This window comes from Bidens hawaiensis, unplaced genomic scaffold, assembly GCF_021521415.1.
Source record: "Bidens hawaiensis isolate Kalapana, Puna unplaced genomic scaffold, B.hawaiensis_p1.1 tig00419639_1, whole genome shotgun sequence".
Taxonomy (NCBI): domain Eukaryota; kingdom Viridiplantae; phylum Streptophyta; class Magnoliopsida; order Asterales; family Asteraceae; genus Bidens; species Bidens hawaiensis.
This window is the reverse complement of record NW_027504919.1, coordinates 15356-37507: the sequence shown is the minus strand read 5'-3', so window position 1 is coordinate 37507 and position 22152 is coordinate 15356.

The window sequence follows — 22152 nt, the reverse complement described above, 5'->3', positions numbered from 1 at the left end:
TAAGAAAGGTATTGGTTTTGTTGAAATTCCACCACCTTTTCATAATGATTATAAAATTAATCCTTTTGCAAGAAAAGAAGAGGATTTGATTCAAAAGGAATCTGTGATTTCTGAGAAACCTAAAATCGTTAAACCTGAAATTGTTAAACCCCAAGTTGCTCCTCAAAAATCTCATGTCCAAAGCAAAAAGGTGTTTGTTGAACACAATGACGAGGTCATTATTGAGGATGTGTTTGAACCAGAGATTATACACAAGAATAAGAACATTCCCAGTTCTAATCATATTCTGTGCGAACCTCACGAATTTAAGGAAGCAGTGTATGGTTCACACAAACCTCAAGAGACAAAAGAAAATTCAAAGAAAGTGAACTCTATGAAGGCAAAGAAGTCAGTTAAACCGAAAATTTCTGATGAGGATCTAATGCGTTTCATTAATCCTTTTAATTCTAAACCATCTGCTGCTAGAGTTTTTAAGTTAAAAGGAATGGACACAATGTTCACTGAAAAAGATATTCCAATTAGTATCATTAAGCCTGAGCTAATTGAGAGTGTTTTTGTCAATGAAACTTCAAAAATTCAAGAACTTGAACGTGTGTATGCTCAAACAAAAACATCAGTTCAATCTGATCCATTGACTAAGGCAAAACAATTTTTAAAACAAGCTAAGAAGATTAACTTTGTTAATTCAACTGGAACAAATACACTAAAAAGTTTTTCAAACAGTTCTAATTTAGATTTTTATTTAAAGAAGAAATCTGAATTATCTGATGAGTTTGCTAAGAGCATGACTAAGAATGTGAGTCATCATCAATCATCTATTCCAATTTTTCCTAAACATCACCATGTGGACATGCGAACGTGTTTTTTCTGCGGTCAACAAGGTCATGTTGTGAAAAATTGTAATCAACAAAACTTTCAAAATCTTCATCCTTTTATCAAGGACAAATCTAAGCCAATTCCAGTGGTTAAGGAGATTCTGAAACGACCTGTGTCGTATGCTGATGATACTCATATTTTGTTCTCTGATGTGAATCCTCGGAAGGTGTTTCATATCAATGAGACACACGGTCAAGTGAAACCAAAATTCATTCCAACTGAACCTTTATGTCAAAACAGGAATTCAAACATTGTTCAAGCAGCTTATTTAAGACGAAAGTCTAAGAAGCCGGTAACTTATTCACAAGTGGCTGAACAATAATTGAAAACTGTTAAACTTAATGATCAAAGAGAAAACCAAAAGGTGCCCAAGACTGAGGCCTGGGCTGCCTTTTTGAACTAATCACATTTGTTTATGTGTAGGGTTCATCCTAGACCATTTCTGGTGAAAACTGGATCATGGATAGCGGATGTTCTCGTCATATCACCGGAAATCTCGACCTATTAACCAACGTAAGAAATATTCAAGGTGGTTATGTAGCGTTTGCTGGGAATTCTGGGGGCATGATCACACAAGAGGGTGACGTTTCAAATGGTCATATTACATTTGAAAAGGTAAATTATTGTGACAAGGTTGATAATAACTTATTGAGTGTATCGCAGATTTGTGATAAAAAGTACACTACAATATTTACTGACAAAGAGTGTCTTATCTTGAAACCGGGTTTTATTATTCCCGAGGACATGGTTGTCATGCGATCACCATGATCAAATGATATTTATGTCTTAAACATGAGTTCTAAGATATCAACATCAATCGAAACATGTTTTGTTTCAAAAGCAACCGAGAAAGACTCGATTCTATGGCATCGAAGAATGGGTCACATTCATGTTAGGAAGATGAATTATTTAATGGCAAATAATTTAGTTGAGGGTGTCTCGTTAAAGAACTTTAAGTTATCTGATCACTGTGTTGCATGTAAGAAGGGTAAACAGAAGAAGAAGACACATCCATCTAAGTTATTGAATTCCATTAATACTCCTCTTGAACGACTTCATATGGATTTGTTTGGTCCAGTGAATCGTGAGAGTATTTCTGGAGACTGGTATTGTCTTGTAGTGACAGATGATTGTTCAAGATATTCATGGGTGTTATTTATGAGTTCAAAAGATCAAACACCTGTTTTGGTACAAAACCTTATTACTAAGATAGAATCACTGTACAAACAAAAAGTGAGGAGAATCCGAAGTGATAATGGTACTGAATTCAAAAATACTATTTTGGATTTCTTTTGTATTCAAAAGGGAATTCACCGAGAATATAGTGCACCTTATGTACCAGAACAAAACGGTGTTGCTGAAAGGAAAAATAGAACTCTGATTGAAGCTGCACGTACAATGCTTGCTGATTCAAAGCTTCCTATTCAATTTTGGAGTGAAGCAGTGAACACAACTTGTTATACACTTAATCGGGTTCTAACAGTAAAACAACTCAAGAAGACAAGCTATGAAATTTTGAATAACAGAAAACCTAATTTAAAGTACCTGGAACCATTTGGGTGTCCGTGTACAATGTTGAAGAAGGATTCGGGTAAATTTGATGAAAAGGCTATCGAAGGATATTTCTTGGGATATGCGTCTCCAAAGAAAAGAGTATTTAATTTTACATCTGGCTGTGTTGAAGAATGGTACCATGTGGACTGTCAAAAGTACACAACTCCTCCTCAAGGGAAAGGTCCAGACTGGATGTTTGACTACGATAGTTTATTTAATTCGTTTACTCCTTCGACTGATCACATCGATGAAGATCTGGTTAGAGCTTACTTTGAAGAACACTTGAACATTCCAAGCTCTTCAAATTCTCATGTAGAAGAAGTTCAACCCGATGCTACAACTGAAGAATCTCAAGTTGTTCCTCCAGTTGTTATTGATAGTGCCTCTACTTCTTCCGATGATGATCAAGCTGAGATTCAAATTATCAATCTTGATTGTGATAATGTTTCATCTCCCGAGTTGGGTGAACATTACACTAATTTATTTGATAATGTTGTTGTTCCTGAAAATCCTACTCTTCGGATTCATGGATATCATCCACAGGACAATATCATTGGAGAACTTGATCTGGGCGTTCGTACACGTCATCAAGTTGCTTCGTCAAGCGACAATAACGTATTGTGTGCTTACACTAATTTACACTCTTCGGGAATTGTGAATATTGCTAAATTCAATTGCTTTCTATCTCAAGTTGAGCCAACGACAGCTCGTAAGACACTTGAAGATCCTTCTTGGGTAGAAGCTATGCAAGAGGAATTACAGCAGTTTGCACGATTGGGTGTTTGGGATTTAATAGACAAACCTGCTAGAGTCAAGAAAGCTATTCCGACCAAGTGGGTATTTAAATGTTAAAAGGACGATCGAGGGGTGATTGTCAGAAACAAAGCACGTCTAGTGGTGCAAGGTTTTCATCAGCAAGAGGGTATTGATTATACTGAGGTATATGCTCCAGTCGCAAGATTAGAGTCGATTCGAATCTTCCTGGCTTATGCTACTTACAAGAATATCAAGGTTTATCAAATGGATGTTAAAAGTGCTTTTTTCAATGGTGAACTACATGAGGAAGTGTTTGTTCAACAACCACCTGGTTTTGAAGATCCTGATTATCCTGACCGTGTTTACCGTTTAAACAAGGCCCTGTATGGTTTACATCAAGCCCCGAGAGCTTGGTATGGCACACTCGCCGACCATCTGACTGATAATGGCTTCAAACGAGGAACTGTTGACTGCACTTTATTTCATAAAACTGTTGGTGATGATCTTCTTCTAGTCCAGATTTATGTTGATGATATTATATTTGGGTCTACAAACGACACTTTATGTAAGGAGTTCGAGAAGTCCATGCAAACAAAGTTCGAGATGAGCTCGATGGGAGAGATGAATTTCTTTTTAGGGCTGCAGGTTCATCAGTCCGATAAGGGAATCTTCATTCATCAGACTAAATATGTGAACGACGTCTTGAGCCGATTCAAGATATCTGCCGGAAAAATCCCTTCAACTCCTCTTCCAGTGGGTCACAATTTATCACCGGATGAATTGGAGGATACCATTGATCCGACCCTTTATCGTGCTATGATTGGTTCTCTAATGTATTTAACTGCTTCTCGACCCGACATAATGTTTGCTGTTTGTGTGTGTGCTAGGTACCAAGCTAGTCCCTGAGTGACTCACCTGGCGGCGGTCAAGCGTATTTTGCAATATCTACGGGGAAATCCTGACATCGGGTTATGGTACCCCAAAGATAATTCTTTCGATTTTACTGCCTACTCAGACTCAGATTATGGTGGATGCAAGATCAACTTCAAATCAACGACTGCAGGATGTCAATTCTTAGGAAACCGGCTTGTTTCCTGGCAGTGTAAGAAGCAGACAACGGTCTCTACTTCAACCGTCGAAGCTGAATATGTTGTAGCCTCGAGTTGCTGTTCCAAGGTTCTGTGGATACAACAACATCTTCGCGACTACGGTTTGAAGTTTCTTACTACTCCCAACTTGATTGATAATTCTGCTGCTATAAGTATCACCAAGAATCCCGTACAACATTGTAAAACAAAACATATCGAGATTCGATATCATTTTATATGGGACTGTTATGAAAAGAAATTAATTGATCTTGAGAAAGTACACACAGATTTTCAAAAAGCCGATCTATTTACCAAAGCGTTTGATAAAACACGTTTTACTTTTTTGCTTGGTTTAAATGGATTGAAGACCCTTGCTGAGATCCTACAACTAAGATAATTATCTTTTAATTGCTTTATAGATTTAGTCTTATTTTTTTTATGTTTTAGATTTTAGGGGGTGAAAAGTATAGAAATTACAAAAAGAATGTGCTTTCGTTTGTATAAAAAAAAACCAAAAACATTTTAAAATTTTGAAAAACCAAAAAGAATGTGTTTTATGTTTTGTACAGAAAAATCCGAAAAAGACAAAAATATTGTGTTTTAAAGTTTGTACAGAGAAAAACCAAAAAGATTTTTAGATTATTTTCTCGCTGAAAATTACGTCGGTTATTTAAGTTTGTGAAGCATGCTTGCATGTCTTGGTCCTATGATTCACTTGTAAATTGATGGTCAGCCATTTATTTATTATCTTAAGTTAACTGAGGCGATTAAATTTATCTTTATTTTGTTTTTATGCTCCTCAAATTTTGAGTTTTTGAAGCAAAAAGAGAAAATGATAGTACATTGACTATTTCGACCCCAAGTTCAGCAAAAAGTAAGCTTAAAAGACTGTGTGCTTAATTGCATTGGTGCATTGGTAGGTCTTAAAACAACCCAGTAGAGTAAAGTATGTGATATAAACATAAAGAAACGCCAAATTGAAAGGGGTGTTAGTCTATAGCAAAAGTCTTGGTGAGGATGGCAGAAATGTAATAACCAGTCATACTCAAGCCTTATATGTGTTGATCATCCAAAAATCAAATAAAGCAAATAACAAGCGTTAAAATTCTGGACATTGTGAGTCTTTATGCGGCTTAATCATCTGGGTATTCATATGCATGAATATTTCACTCGCTTTCTAGAGCAAACCCAAAGTCATTAAATTTGATCACCGCTGTACCTCGTACAATTTACATTACTGACTTGATCAAAATCCGCTGTTATTCATACAATTGTTCCTCCCTTGCGTGCGTCTTAATACCATTAAGAAACGGACCCCAGGGGATACAATGTATGTAAGCCGACAGATGGACTCGTGCATACTCACTCACAGTAAAAGAAACTTGATGCATTGCTCAAAATTTCTCAATTGGTATCAAAAGTTTTGATCAATAATATAATGGTTTAAGTCAAGTTGGGGTGATTTGGCAAAAATCAAATTACGCTTGAACCGGGATTAGAGGCTGATAATCTCTGATATTCTGTGCTCTAATTGAACTATTTAATCATATCACAAAAATACTTGAATGTGTGTTATTAGATTTATGTGGACAACAATGCCAATGACCGACTTATCGCCAGTCATAATATCGCTGAAATATAACACTGTGATGGAAGGGCAATTTTGTCAATATGATTCTCTGCTCAAACTCCACAAAATTACAAAAATATGTACTGCTTTTGGTAAAATCGTTGAAAAATACAAAAAGATGGCCTATTTTTTTAATAGTTCGGATATTTTTCTGTAAATACATTCTTTAATTCTTAAATTTTTACAAAATACCAAAACTATTTTCTTTTTCTTTATGCTAAAATTTTTAATTTAAGTTAAGTTTCGGTAATCTGAAACAATGTTAACGTATTAGGTTGTCGGGATATAAGGGTTTCTCGATAATTTAACTTATTGATTTATTTCATTAATTTATTCATTTATTTATTTAATTTAAAATTAAATAAAAGAGGTTTAATTCGCTAAAATCCATTCGTTATGTATGGTTAACGAACTAGATGATTCTTTAGCGAACTAGCTTCTGGTTCGCTAACCTAATTCGCTTCCGCACTCTGTAACGAATCATCCCTTCGTTATACATATTTAATGAAACATGACACGAATCGTATTTTGATTCGCTATCTTTAATTTAACGAATCACATTGTGATTCGCTAAAATAAGGTAACGAATTGAGTTAGCGAATGGGCTAATTCGCTAACTTTAAGTTAAACGAATCGTCTGATTCGTGCAAGCTGTACCTAGGGTTTCGTGTATCGATATATAAGACAAGATAACGAATAGGATTCCACTGTTCGTCTTCTTTCTTCATATTTCAGAAACTATTCAAATTCTCTCTGATATTTTCGATCTTTGTGTTTGAACATTTCAAAGATTATTTTGAGTTTCTAAGGTATACATGTGTTTGGCGATATCTTTTTCGTCAAAAATGACATTGATTTAACTGTTAGATTATGTAATTTTAGAGGTTTAAGGGTTTTGAACTTCTGAAACAGTTTTGTGTATAATTTATGTTTTTAATTGTATGATTTTGATATAATTTTGATCGGAATCCCTTTCCGATACCCTTGGTGGACTCTAATCATCTTTGATTATTGTTTGCTGGGTTAATTATGGTTTTGTGTTCTTGATGGTTACTGTTGGTTCGTTGATCCTGAGTACATATAGGTAATGAGTGTCAATCTCATTCACCTACATTAACGAATGTGTTTCCGAGCTCAACGAGCTGATTACCGTGATAGTTCAACGATGATTATGGCCAAATTGAATCTGGGTTTCAATGTTGACTATTATTGTTCTTGTTAATTTTGACCTTGACTTTGTGAAGTTAAAGAAAAAGTCATAATTTTGACCATTCGTTAGTCTTAGCGAATTGGAACTGTTTCGTTTCCAATTCGTTAAGATTTCATACGAACTAGCTTAGCGAATAAGATGTCACACGAATCAGAGTGTGATTCGTTTAAAATATAACGAACTAGAGTTTAGTTCGTTAACTTAATTAGTGATTCGCTAGGTCCAGTTCGTTAAGTTATTTACTTGATAGCGAATCGCCTGATTCGTTATCTTTGTATAACGAATTAGTGCGATTGGTTGACGAATGACATTTAAAAAAAAATATTTTTAATTAATTAACTAAATTGAATATTCATTTAATTTAATTAAAGGATTCAAATAGTTTAATACGCGTAACTAGATTAAATACATTTATTTTTTGAATATATATGGTGATATCTATTCTCATATACGTTTTATTTATACAGTAAATCATGGCTGAACAAGAACAACCATAGGAACAACCTCGTCAAGAACAACCACAAGTACAACCACCACAACAAGCTCAATAGGCTGAAATGGTTTTATTACCGTTCGATAAGAAGCACAACATCTGTGCTTATGTCGATCACGACGTGGCTGATTTACGGACGTTCGGAGCTATGTTGAATTTCTTACGTCGTTCGAAGATACATTATGCTATCACTGCTAAACCTAAGGTGTATCTTAGTATTATCAGGCAGTTCTGGAACACGGCAGTATATGTTGAGGAAAGTAATTGGGTTCAAGCTACAATTAATCAGCTTCCAATCACGATTGATGTTGAGGTCATTCATCGTGTACTACAATTTGACGATAGTGATGATTACCCGAGTGAATTTGACAGGACGCTGGTTCGGGGTCTATTCACAAGATTAAGTTATGGAGGTGATATTCGTCGATCAATGTTGAACAAAAATGGGTTGTGTCCACCTTACAAGTACTTGCTGCATGTCTTGCTTCATTGCTTGAGTGGACGTCGCGGTGGTTTCGATGAATGTAGACTGAGCTTACAATCGGCATTTGTTGCTTTAATCCTGAACAAGCCATTCAACTATTCAGAACTCATCTTTGATCATCTGAAAGAGCAAGTTCAGCAAACTCTACCGACAAAGAAGTTCTTGATGTATCCACGCTTTCTACAATTAATTATTCAAGATTTGATACCGGATTTGGTGATTGATCGATCGTTGTTGAATGATGTTCTTGATATGGAACATATGAAAGCTGAAACGGTGCATCGGATGTTGATCTATCGAAAGGATAAGCCACAAGACAAAAGGATGATTGGTCATATAATCAATCCAGATTATGTATGTCCTCCTAATGAGCGCTGGATCCATGATGATTCGGATTCTGAGCGTGAAGGGGGAGAAGGTGGGAACAATGGTGATGGTGATGCTGGAGCTGGTGAGCGAGCTTTGAAAGAACAACAAGTTGCAGTCGATGTTGCTCTAGCTGCCACCATGAAAGCTCAGCAAGAACGAAAACGAAAAGGCAAGGCTGTAGCTACTAATGAGCCACCTAAGAAGCCCCGTGTATCCTCTGGGGCTGGTGTAATTATTGGATCACCACCACCTCGTCGATCAACTACTCAAAGCTCGGCGGTGCCGCTAACTACTAGCACCCCGATGCTCACATTAACAACGACGATGGTGTCACATGAGAGGCTCGGCTTGATTCCTCAAACGGCGTTGACCGAAATGCCAAGGCCTCCTGCTGTGCTGTCAACTGTTTCTTCCACCACTCCAATGGGACCTCCTCCTCTTCCAACAACTACTTTCCCTCCGCCTCTGCCTAGTGATGTTTCTTTCATGAGAATCACTCGACCTCAGGGACCTATTCAACCAGTTCATCCATCAGTATACAATTTGTCACCTGGACGTCAAACAGAAATGCTGCTTAATCTGTTACACTTATATGAAAATCAAATGGCAGCTGACCGACTCAATCAAGAACGACTCATAGAGAATCAAAGAAAAATGATGAGTTACATTTCGTTCTGTCAAAAGGAGACCAAGTCGTTGCGTGCGATTGTTGAGTCTCAGGGGGTGAAATTAAAAGAACAAGATGAGTTAATTTTACAATTAACTTGTAAAGAAGATGCCCTCAAGAAACTTAAAAATGATGATGATGATCCTGACGAGTCTGATGCAGGAGGTGAGCCTAAACAATCACATGGTTCATCCTCTGGTGCTGGTGTGAGTGGCGCTGACGATTCAAACAATCAGATAATTTCATTTCAAGATCCAACAGCGGCCAAGCCGATAGAGATGATTGAGGCTAACACGGTAATATTTATTGATGAATTGGGGATGGTTAGAAGTGTGGTGAACAAAGATGAGATACAGATCGGTGAGTTTGTGGTTAGATCTTTGACAAGGGAGCAGATCTCGATTCTACTTGAGCTAAATGACGATCAGCTGACTGCATTAGAGACTGAGCCCGATGTCGAAGTGATCAATGAGAACGAAATGGAAGATGATCCAGTATTTGTGAATATAGACTTTATTTATGAGAACGAGGAGATTGAAATGGAGGATGTTACTGCTGAAGAGTACCCGGACTTGTATCAACACGCAAATGTTGATCAAGGTGCTCCGGTATTTCATGAAGACGTAATTAAAGAAACTGAGGATGATTTGGAGAAGATTGTGCAGCGAACGGTTCCTTCACTCAAAGAAGTGACTGATGATGACATTGAAAGATGGTTCAAACGCCAGAAAGTGGGAAAGATCATTAGTGCTTTTCGGTATGTAGATAAAGAAAGAAAGGATATTGCTGCTGCTTGGATTGAGGCAAATCAGATGACTACCTTCAAGACTGTTTCTAAGGTACATGGCGATATTGTCTCCTGGCTCTATGATTCAGACCTTAAGGTATCTATTGTGAAATGGGAAAAAGGTGTGCAATATTACGAGAGGATAATGGATGTGTTAACATTACCGCGTTGGGATGTACGCACCCTCGCGAGACGTCCATTTATCAATCGTGGGGGCAACCGAACTGCTGAGTGGTTTCATCAACACTTACTGTTCGAGGTCAATCATGGCTTCAAGTTCTTCAAGCCCCAGGTCCCAAGACGTAAACGTACTGATGAGATTGATCCAAGGACCGGCTGGAAGAAACTTGTTTTGAAAGTGAAGCCACCAAAGACAATGAAAAGAGTTCCTGTGAAGACAATGCCGCAAGATATTTATCTGTTTTTCAACCATTGGTACTATGACAATCGTACTGGCGAGGCCGTTATTGTTCGTGGTCGAGGACTACAGACTGAGCTCATCAAGATAATCGATCCGATGTGGTTGGTTAATTTATCAGAGACAGACAATGACGTGCTACACAGGAAGCAAATTTTGTTTGAACGCCAAGAAGATTACAACCTGGCTATGCAATTCCAACGTGTTGTTCGTGTATGTCATGAACATGGGATTCATAGTTGCAGAGATTGGCAGACAAAGCGTTTCAAATAAGTTAAAGACAAAGAGCTCAAGACGAGGGGGTGTCTGTTAGTGCACGGTTTTGCGTCTCGAGTCTTTGTAATTATCATTAATGTTTATTTGATTATTTTAATGTAATATTTAATGTTTATTTATCTAATTCGTTATGTTCAGTCTAGTTCGCTAAGGAATGTTAGCGAACTAATACTAATTCGTTAAGGTTAAGTCTAGTTCGCTAGGGATGTTAGCGAACTAGGACTTTATAATGTTTTCCCTTCTGATTCGTTAGGGGATGTTAACGAATCAGGGGGTGGTTCGTTAAGTTATGTTATTTAACGAAGGGGATGCTGGTTCGCTAGGGGATGTTAGTGAACCAGATCGTCTTCTATATATAGTGAACCACTGTTCACTTGTAAAAGGTTGAAGTTTTGAGAGAACTAATCACATTCAGAAATATTTAAAGTATTATCTCTCTCTCTCAAGCTTCACGATAATATTATTTATAATATATATACTAACAATCAAGCTAAGTTATTAAAAGAGTTAGATCCGTATTATCAATATCAACATATAGATCTGGATCAGATCTAAGGTATTAATTAGAACGAGTTGTATTTAAAGGGATCAAACACATTTTAAACCTTGATTGAAACTTAAGGGGATGTTTTGAAAATATGTAATATATATATATATATAAACAAAAAAAAACCTAACCCTAACATATTAAACCCCATCCGCACCCTCTTCTTTCTCTCGTTCATTTCCGGCCGTCGCCGCCACCCCTGCCGGCACCACCTCCGGCCACCACCTCCCACTGCATCACCACCATCGCAGCCGTCCCTATCATCACCGGAACCCGCACCACTGTTCTTTCAGTGCTGCTGCCATCAATTCCTGCTATTTATACCGTTCGCCGTCCTCAATTCCAGTGAATTCGCTTTTCCGGCGACCCCAACACCTAACCGGCCCATCCCTCCTTCCCTCTCTCGGTTCTCCGCTAACCACCACACCCTTTCCCTCGTTTTTCCGGCGACCGCAAATCCGGCCGCCGTGGCCTCACCGTCTCTCTCTCTCTCCGTATCTCTTTCTCTCTCTCTCTCCCTCTCTCTCTTCACCTCGTTTTTCTGGCGCGCCTCCGGCGGCCGGAATCAGTCTCCGACGACCCCTGTTTCGGCTCGGGTTCTTCCTGGTGTAAAGTCACGAGCATATACGCATCTAATAGGTAAATTAATTTTGGGCTTTAGTGCTATCAGATTTCGTATATCGATTGTCAGATTTAAATCATTATTGGTTATATACTTTGAAACGGGTTGAATTGGGTATGGAGTTGTTTTGTATTGGGGAAAAGATGGACATGCGGGTTCGAGTCTCATCCTAGACCGATGTTATTATTTTTATACTTAACAAATTACGGTTACTATTAGTACTAAAATTATTACATAAATATTATTATTAGTATCAGTATTCTTATAAATGTTAAAGTTGTTATTATTAATAAAAGATCATATTATTATCATTTAGTAAAATCAAATTTTTATCAATGAGTATTAGCAATAATATCATTATATTTATTTTGTGAATTCTTTTAGAAATCGAACCAACATCGGGTTTAGTATCATTATTACTATCAATATTGTTTATTATTATTACTATTTTATCAACAACACTTTAAATTAATACCAAAATTTTTATTCTTTAACTATTATTATTAGTATTATTAATAATAATTATTGTTATAATGTAACATCCTGAAATTTTTAAGAATAAATAATTAATATATTATTTACTTAAGATGGAAAAGTTTACTTGAGTTAATAGATAAATAGTAAAATAATAAAGATTGAAGGATAAGTAGGCTAATTAGATGTAATTAATTATGGACCAAAAAGGAAATATGGGCCTAAGATTCATGGGCTTAAGGGAGTATAAATACCCCTTAAAACCCTAATCCTTTCCGTTTTCATACATCTCCATACCATAGCCTACACCATCAAAACACACACTTAACCCAATTCCCGTTTGTGAGAAAACCACCCACAAAAACACAAAGATTCCCGGAGATCTTGCCGCCGGATTGGTCTCAAATTTTAACTGAGTGTTCACGGTATATAAATGAAGATTCCCACCGATTAGATCTTAGATCAGAGGTCGGGAAGTACGGTTTTTATCAGCCAAACTATAGCAGCTCAAAAGTGAAGATTTTGGCAACTGTTCAGCTGTTCCGGCAACTGTAGCGGCGGTTTCCGGCGGAGTAGAGCTGATGAGTTTGTAGATCGGGACAAGATGGTTCCGTGGCCACTTGAATCACTCAAATCGGAGTTCGTTTGATATGGTTTTGAGCCACTCGGTTGATTTCAAACAAAAACCTCAAATGTACGTTTTTGATATAAAGGCTTACTTTTCATGAACGGATTTACATGAAAATTGGTAGGATGATAGATCGGGAAATGGCTATTGATAATTAATGAACTTGATAGTAAATGGGTTAGTTGGTTCGTTTCGGGTAAAACGAGTAGTGTTCTGTTTGTGAAAAGAACGAGTAAACGAAGTCGGTTTTGCATGAAACTTAGTAGGATAGTAAATCGGACACTATTATGTGATAAAGTTGCAAACTTGATGTTTAAAATGGACTTAACGAACTTATGGACATATAAGGCTCGTATAAAGAAACCCTAGATCTAGTTTTGAGCATCTTAGCCATAAAGATCCAAGCTTTACGTTCATTCGGGTCAAGTTTGGACCGCAAACAATTACGGTAACTTTTGGGGCTAAGGCCGAATCATAATAAGTTTATTAAGGTCGCGAAACGTGCGATGAAACGAACCCGTGGACAGCAGCCCAAACAAGTTCGCTTACAAATATGTTCGCGTGCATATAAGTTCGCTTACAATTAAGTTCACGTACATATAAGTTCGCTCACAGCAAGTTCGCTTACAGCAAGTTCGGTTGATGTAAGTTCGCTTAATGTAAGTTCGCTTAATGTAAGTTCGCTTAAAGTAAGTTCGCTAATGTAAGTTCGCTTAATGTAAGTTCTCCTACATATCCAAGATTTTATTACATTAAGGCTTGATTACTTTGGATTACCTGGATGGTTCGAATGCAAGGGTGTGGCAGAAAGATTACCAAAGAAAGACACATATTAAAATAAATGAAAACTATATATATGATAAGTAAAAGTAATCTAATAGAAGGCCGTTAGATTAGATCATACGAGTATTGATACGTGTAACTTATATACAGTTAGCAGAGCTCAACTAAAGAAAGGATTAACTATTAACGGAGAAAGAAACAGGATCCAGGTGAGTTTCTAGCCCCATTTCCTTATTATGTTTTCGGAGCTGTGTGCATACTCGATGTGAATTGTTAATACACTTATCATAAGTGATAAGTGTATGCGCTATGTGATATATGTGAACGGTATGAATGATAGCTTGTCGGTACGTGAACGATCTTCGGATATTGCACGGATTGTCAAGTTATAGTTACGAATATGAATGTTATGTATAATGTATGAATGATTGCTTGTCGGTACGTGAACGATCTTCAGATATTGCACGTACTGCCAAGTTGTAATTATGAATATGAATGTTATGTATGAACTATGAATGATACGTATGTATGTTATGAATAACTGTAAAGGATAGAAAGGTAGAAAAGGGTCTGGACCCTAATAATATCCAAGGCAGAAAAGGGACCGAGCCCTTTAATAATCTCGAGGCAGAAATGGGACTGGACCCTAATAATATCCAAGGCAGAAATGGGACCGAGCCCTTTAATAATCTCGAGGAAGAAAAGGGACTGGACCCTAATAATATCCAAGGCAGAAAAGGGACTGGACCCTAATAATATCCAAGGTAGAAAAAGGGACCGGACCCCAAATAACTTCCGAGGCAGAATAGAATAAAGTAAAGTAGAAATTGAATTATGAAAGTATGTAAGTATGTATATAAATTATGATATGCGATTAATTAAAACTCACTTAGCGTAGCTGACTTTTAGTATGCACGTAGGTGAGTAGGATGAGGCAGCTCGCTTGAGGGGAACACGTGGCATTGAATAAGAGGCTGGCATCGGAAGACTCGAGACGTTTATGTTTAATATTATGATATTTTGAAAGACATGATGTTTATTTCAAGATAAGTTATGGATTAACGTAATGTTTTATGCAAGTTTTTATATTCCGCGTATGTTTTTATTAACTCTGATGAATAGAACTATGTTAATGAGTAAATCCAACGTTCAAATGTGAGGCACCGGTAACGGTGCCTTACAAGTTGGTATCATAGAAAAGTTCGAGAGATTTAAGCATCCTACATGCTTAGACTCGAACAGAGAATGAGATTTAAGTAAGAAAAGACTGAAGATGCCAGTTCAAGATAGCCATGTGTCACTCAAGCAAGCTTAGTGAAGGTAAAGTATATGGTTAAATAATGTGTAAAGATGTTAGCTTAATTGTTAAAGGAAGGATATGTGTATGTAGGGATAGGATTAATTGAGTGTTTGATTGATTAACTGTTTAAAAGTAGAAATTAGCACAAGTGAAATCATAAAGGGAAGTATGTAGAACCTGAGGAGCAATGTAAACAGTTAATTACACTTGGCCACTGTCATTAACTACTTACCTTACGAATCATGTGCTAAATAATTCCTAGAGTGATAACGTTTGTGTTTCCTTAGAGATAAGATAGATGACTGCTACAAAAGGGACGAGCGCGAAGAGGTCGTACTGGACATATGGTAAGACACGTGCCAACCAGACACCTAGCGAAGGAGATGTGACAAAGCGATATACGGAAGCAGTAGGACTTCGACTTTAGGAAGTAATGAAGAAGGATCACGCTTGGAGCTTATAGTCATGAACACTAAGGGAGTTGCTCAATTGTTTCGAAATACAATGCCAACAATGTTCGCTAAAGCATCAAAGGTAGCCCAAACTAGGTAATTCAAGTGGAAGCAACATGAAAGAAGCGAAGATGAACCAAATAGAATGAGTCAAGACATGTAGTATGCCTGCAATAGTTAACTCAATAAGGGAACTTGTTGGGATTGGGAGTAACGAAGCGAACGATGAGGAAGCGGAGATGATCGAGAAGGACAGGTGATTGTCAAGATATCCTAAGTGAGCATGCATGAAAGGATGAGGCTACATAGTTTAGCAAATATGAAAGAAGACGCTAAGAAGAATGTAGTTGTGTACCTGAAACTTTATGGAAGAGACCACTAGCGATACTTTCGTTAAAGTATGAGAATGGTTAAGAATTGTAAGGTAGAACTAGAGGGACGTGAGTTCCTTTCTACTATTTATGATTGACCTTAAGAGAGTTCGACGTCATTTGGGAATGGATTTGACGTATGAGTTAAAGATCGTATAGCATGTAAGAGTAAGTTGATAAGGTTTATGTCATTGGATGGCGGTACAGTGACGGTTTATGGTAATAAGGAAAGTTCAAGGCCTAACGTCATTCCGATGATAGAAGCTGAAGGTTTGTTAAGGCGAAGGAGCAGTGCCTACCTGGCGTATGTTGTCAATGCTACGGCCGACACGAAAGAAATGAAAGATGTTCCTGTAGTGTGTGACCAACCAGAAGTTGTGACATTCGTCAATTTCGGGTCTCGTTTTATTTACATTTTTTGAAATCATTTTGTAACATGTCAATTTTTCGCGTTTTATTTTAATAAATTATACATAGTAGTTGTGGTTAAGCGTGTAAACCCGAACCGTCAAACTATCAAACCATTGTTAATATGACCATAGCGTGTGCGAGGTTTGTCAAATTCCCTTAGTTTTAGTTTTTAAGTTTGGTTAAATAAACTTTAGGGGACTAAAGTGTGATTTATCTTAAAGCTATTCAAGTTTGAACCATTTACAACTAATTACCAAACATGAAGGGCCAAAGGGTAACATTTATAAACTACCTATATAAACAACAATCCCTAAACCTAAACCAATATTATCCAGCCACCACTTCCCTCTTTTGCCGTTTTCCGGTGACCAGAATTTGTATTCGGCGACCTCCGGCCACCCTACTCCCACCCGATCTCCGGCCAAACCTTCTCTCCCACCCTGGTCCATAACCCGACGCAACCACCCCCCTCCCTGGCCGTTTTTCCGGCGAGCCCGAACTTCCGGTGACCTTCGGCGGACCACCGACGCACGCCACCACCAGCCCCACAACTCTCCTTCCCTCCTTTGCATTCCGGCAGCCCTTCCCCCTTCCTCGGCTTTCTCCCTTACCCTCACTGCCGTTTTTTCGGCGACCAGAAAGCCGGCCGCAGTGGCTGCTGTCTCTCTCTCTCTGCTATTCCGTCTCTCTCTTCTCTCTTTCTGTTATGTTTTCCGGCTGCCGGAAATTAACACCGGCGACCCGCTGTTCTTCATCTCCGGCAGCCTACATCTCTGATGACTCGTGAACATCCAATAGGTAAATTAATTATAGTGTTGGTGTTATTAAATTTCATATATCGAATTACTAGATTTAAATGGTCAAAAATCGGTTTTATAGTTAGGTTATATTCTTTGAAACAAGTTGGATGGGTTTTTGGTCGTTTTGAATTGGGGAAAAGTTTGGTTTAATTTGTTATTTAAATTATAGAATTGGTTTGTTAACATATTGTGCTTCGGGATTTGGATTGTTGAGTCTTCTCGTCAAGACCCGAGTTCGAGTCCCACGTTAAAACCGACTTCGTGTTACCGTTGTTAAAAGTCGTATATTTAGTATAAAACTATTAAAATATATAAAACTCATTCTTTTTAACGACTTTTTATTATTATTATTATTGTTATTTTTATCATTAACAAAACAATTATTTTTACCATTATTTTCATAATAAATGGATTATTATTATTATTATAATTATTACTATTATTATTATTAATAAAGTTGCTATTATTGTTAATAAGGATCATATTATTATTTATTTAAAATCATACTTCTATCACTTGTTTATTTACAACAATATTATTATATTTATTTTGTGAATTCGTTTAGAAATCGAACCAACATCGAGTATGATATCATTATTACTATCAATACTATTTGCTATTATTATTATTTTTATCAACAACACTTTAATTAATACCAATGCTTTTATTCTATAACTATTATTATTTGTATTATTAATAATAATTATTGTTATATATACTATACTATATTAGTATTATTAATAATAATTATTGTTATTATTATTATTATCATCTTTTTAAAATCATTATTATCATTTCTAGCATTATCATTAATAATATTATTATAAACTTTATTATCTATTCATTTTCATAAAACCAAACTCTTGATTTAAACCCGTCTTGTTTCTTTTAATATTGATTTAACTATTTAAAAGCCCAATAAAATAATATTGGTTTATTCTAATTATCAATTTAGTATGAGTCCCTAATCATTAACAAATTAACTGGTAACCCGACTAACAACCGAACCTTCTCGTTAAATGTTTCCAATATAGTTTCATTATGGTTTCAAGTTCATTAATATATATTACATTTTTTATTTTAGCTAAGGTGTTTATCAATATCAAGTCGGATCTGTTCGTTTACCGTTCGAGCTTCATTTATTTATTTCTCGGTTCATCAATCGAGGTGAGTACTTTCATACCCTTTTTTCCGTCATCCGTTTTGGGGTGACATTTCATACTTATCAAACTAAATGCTTTATTTACTTTAATCTTTAAACCCACAAACGTGATTGTATACTTTACTTAAATAATTGCTCGATTTGGTGTTTTATGTTTACATGCTTATATGCTTATGTGTTTACCGCTTTTGGAAGGTTAATTCAAAAATCCGTGAACTATTTGGTATTCTCTTATAGCATGGTGCTGTTAATGTATTCTTATTAACGACTTCATGAAATCTGAATCTATTTGGTATTCTCTTATAGACGGTGCCGCTAATGTATTCTTATTAGCGACTTCATATTATTCATATTGTTGATTTTATTAATCGTTTTGTATACAAGATTTTTGGATTTTTATTACTATATACTTATATGCTCAAACTTATGAATTGCTCACCAACCTTTGTGTTGACAAACTTTATTTTATGGAATGTTACAGGTTTGACTATTGTTGACTCGTGTTCTTGACGGAAAACGTTACCAAGACTATTAAGGTATTAGTAAAACGAACAATATGATTTCTATTTGTTTATATGAACGAGATGTGTTGTTATTGATTTGTTGAAATAAAATGAGTTTAATAAATATTGTCACTTTAAATAGTGTCTTGGCATGTTCCGCCTTTGGTCGGGGTGTGACAGATTGGTATCAAAGCCACAAGACTATAGGGTAGGTGGTTAGAGGTAATGACCTAGTATAGTCTTTACTTTAGGGTCCTTATACGTGTTTCCTATACTTGTTTACCCTACTTGATTGTTCAATACAATTGTTTATTTATATACCTAATTATTTGATCAAATCATAAATATACACATACACACACTTCCATAGTACTCCAAGGTATCCTTACCTTAAAACGCAAAAACATTAGTTTTTATTGTGTTTTATGGATCACGAGCTTAACTTGGATCCCGTTGTTTCAAATCTCCTTAAAGATTGTCTCATATGAGATGACCACTTTAAGTAGTCGAATGCGAGCGTTCTGCCCGCCATCATAATTTTCGGTGTTAAAACAATAGAACTACGGTGATTTCGTGGACTAGTGTTTTGACATGATTTTGTATCCTGATTTATTATTTTTGTTACAATCGTTATTTGAGTCGAAAACATGAAAAAGACGCGGTGGTACGTGCACATGTTTAGATCCCAACATAGTAGTTTTGTAAAAGGGTTTTTAGTGTCGAAATATCAAGTCATGGTGGTTCATGCGCGATTTTTCCAACTTTAAGTCTTAAAACATTATTATTACATTTCAAGAATTTAAACCATTTTTCCTTTATTTTGTTATAAATTTTTATCACAAGTTTTCATTTATAAATGTTATATTTATTTTTATTTTTATTTGTTAATAATTCTTGTATTTCTCGATTTCATATGGTAAAATTTTACACCAATTTTCTCATTTAGATTTCACACTAATTTTTATTCCAAATTTCATTCATTATGATCTCTTCGATATAAGTTAAAAATATATGTATATATATAGCTAGTTCGATCTGTTCGTAATGATTTTAATATGCCATTTATTTTCATTAAGACGATTTACAAAAGAAAATCTTATTATATAAATTTCATCATATTAAGAAGGTTTTATGATAAATTTCACTTCAACTTTTCAAGTAAATTTCCTATTGTATAAACTTTAAATTGTTTTTAAAAGTCCTTGCACAAAAAAATAATTTAAAATTTTAAAGTTATAACTATTCCGTCTATTTTGGACGATCACTTCAAAATTTTAATTATTTATACTTCTCATGACATTTTTTTAATTATACTATATTATATAATACACGTGGTAAAATTTTCACTACCCAATTTATTTTCATAACAACTTTCATCAGGAAATCTTTGGTTAATTATAAATTTTCGCAAATAAAAATTTAAATCATACGATTTTCCGCGTTTTAAAATTCTTATGATAGTTTTGCATGAGAATTTCAAGAAGATTACAAGCTATAAGTTTGTGACTTTCTTGAAAAATCATGGCAAAGCTATTGTGACTTTCTTGAAAAATCATGGCAAAGCTATCATAGAAATTTTACTTTAAAGACCAAAAATTGTTTAACTGTGATTACTCGATTTGCAATGCCGGTCATTTTAACTTACTATAATATTTTGTCACAAGATATTAAGTAACGAACTTGGTAAGAGAAAATTTTCACTTCGCAACTTTATATTCCCAAAACGACACTCATCATTCAATGTTTGATACCTCATAACAAATTTTGACATTCAATTTACGTATTTTAAATTTCCTCATAAGAAATTTTATTTTTTTTGTATCTTTATAAAAAAAATATGTGATTCACACGCTCGTATCTCAAAAATTCTATTTATACAATATATATATATTAACTTGTAATTTTTATTATTAAAATTTTCATGGATGTTTCAAACATTATTTATAAAATATGATATTTTCAAGTTAATACCTATTATTAGTTAAAAAAAAATATCCCTAGACACAACCAAGTTTCCAAACACTCGTATTCCTTCCTAAACTACCGCCTCAAGTCAAACCATCCCTCCACTACAAAAGCTTTCCCACGTACTCAAGTCTTCCCTCAATATGAACGAAACCTAAACATCCATAAGTCTCACCAACTCAAACCCCATGCAAGATCCAAGATGTACAACATTAACCCAACAAAAAGCCTTAAATACTTACACTTTTACACCATGAGAACCTATCAAACTCATTTTCCCGGTACTTCGAAGACACTGACAAACACACCCACGAATGCTTTGAACATATACAAACCAAAGTTTACCCAACTAAGACTCAAAACCCTTCGACCCATACTATGCAGAGTCACAAACCATATCGTCACACCGTCTCCATCCAACCATAGAGTTGATGTCAAAATAGTAACCCAAACACATTTACAAAATATATGTATAAACCAAACCTTAACCCAAACTAGCCAAGATCAAATTATCCAACCCACCAACTTAACCCAAGCTCAAATAAGCCAAACCTCACATATTAGCTCAACCATTACTCACACAAATCACCTAAGTCTAAACCACTCAAACGACCTAAACTCAACAAACCTCATAAATCCAACTCAAGAAAACCCAATTATACAAGCCAACCGAAACACACTCACTCCTCACCAAATTTCCAAACCATTCACTATTCGAAGCCTAAAACTCTCATACACACACAAGCTTCAGTTTTCCCTAAATTTTTTTATGTATATATATATATATATGCAACTAGTGTATTTATAACATTCTCATGTATTCAAATAATCGCTTTTAAATTATAAACTCTCTCTCTCTCTCTCTATATATATATGGTATTGTCATGACAACAAAATTTAATTATGAGGATTTGCCTTCAAGGATTATTAAACGATTATATGGGTGATTTCAAGAATCATAAATATTGTCACATAAGTTAATAAATCTCATACAACTTTATAATTACGAGGTTTCATTTTGAATGTTGAATGCGAGATTTATTTAGTATTAAATTACAACTTTCACCATATTGCATAAACTCAATGACCATGACTTTGCAAATCTTTCGGGATGCATTTATAAATACTTTATGCTCCATATTGTGACACAAATTTTCGTTCGATAACGATTTATTCGAATTACTACATCTTATTATCGCAAGCATCATCACTTTAGATAATTTATTTTCATCACAATAACTTTATGTATACAAACTCCTTTAACAATTTGGGTTACAAGATTTACATTCATCACTTTATATAATTTATTATCATCATAATAACTTTATGTATACAAACTCCTTTAACAATTTGGGTTACAAGATTTACATTCAATAATGATTTAAATATTTTCCCTAGCAATGCGTTACCGAGATGTGTTGTTATTGATTTATTGAAATAAAATGATTTTAATAAATATTGTCACTTTAAATAGTGTTTTGTGTATTTGTCCAATCACGTTGCACCCCGACATGTTCCGCCTTTGG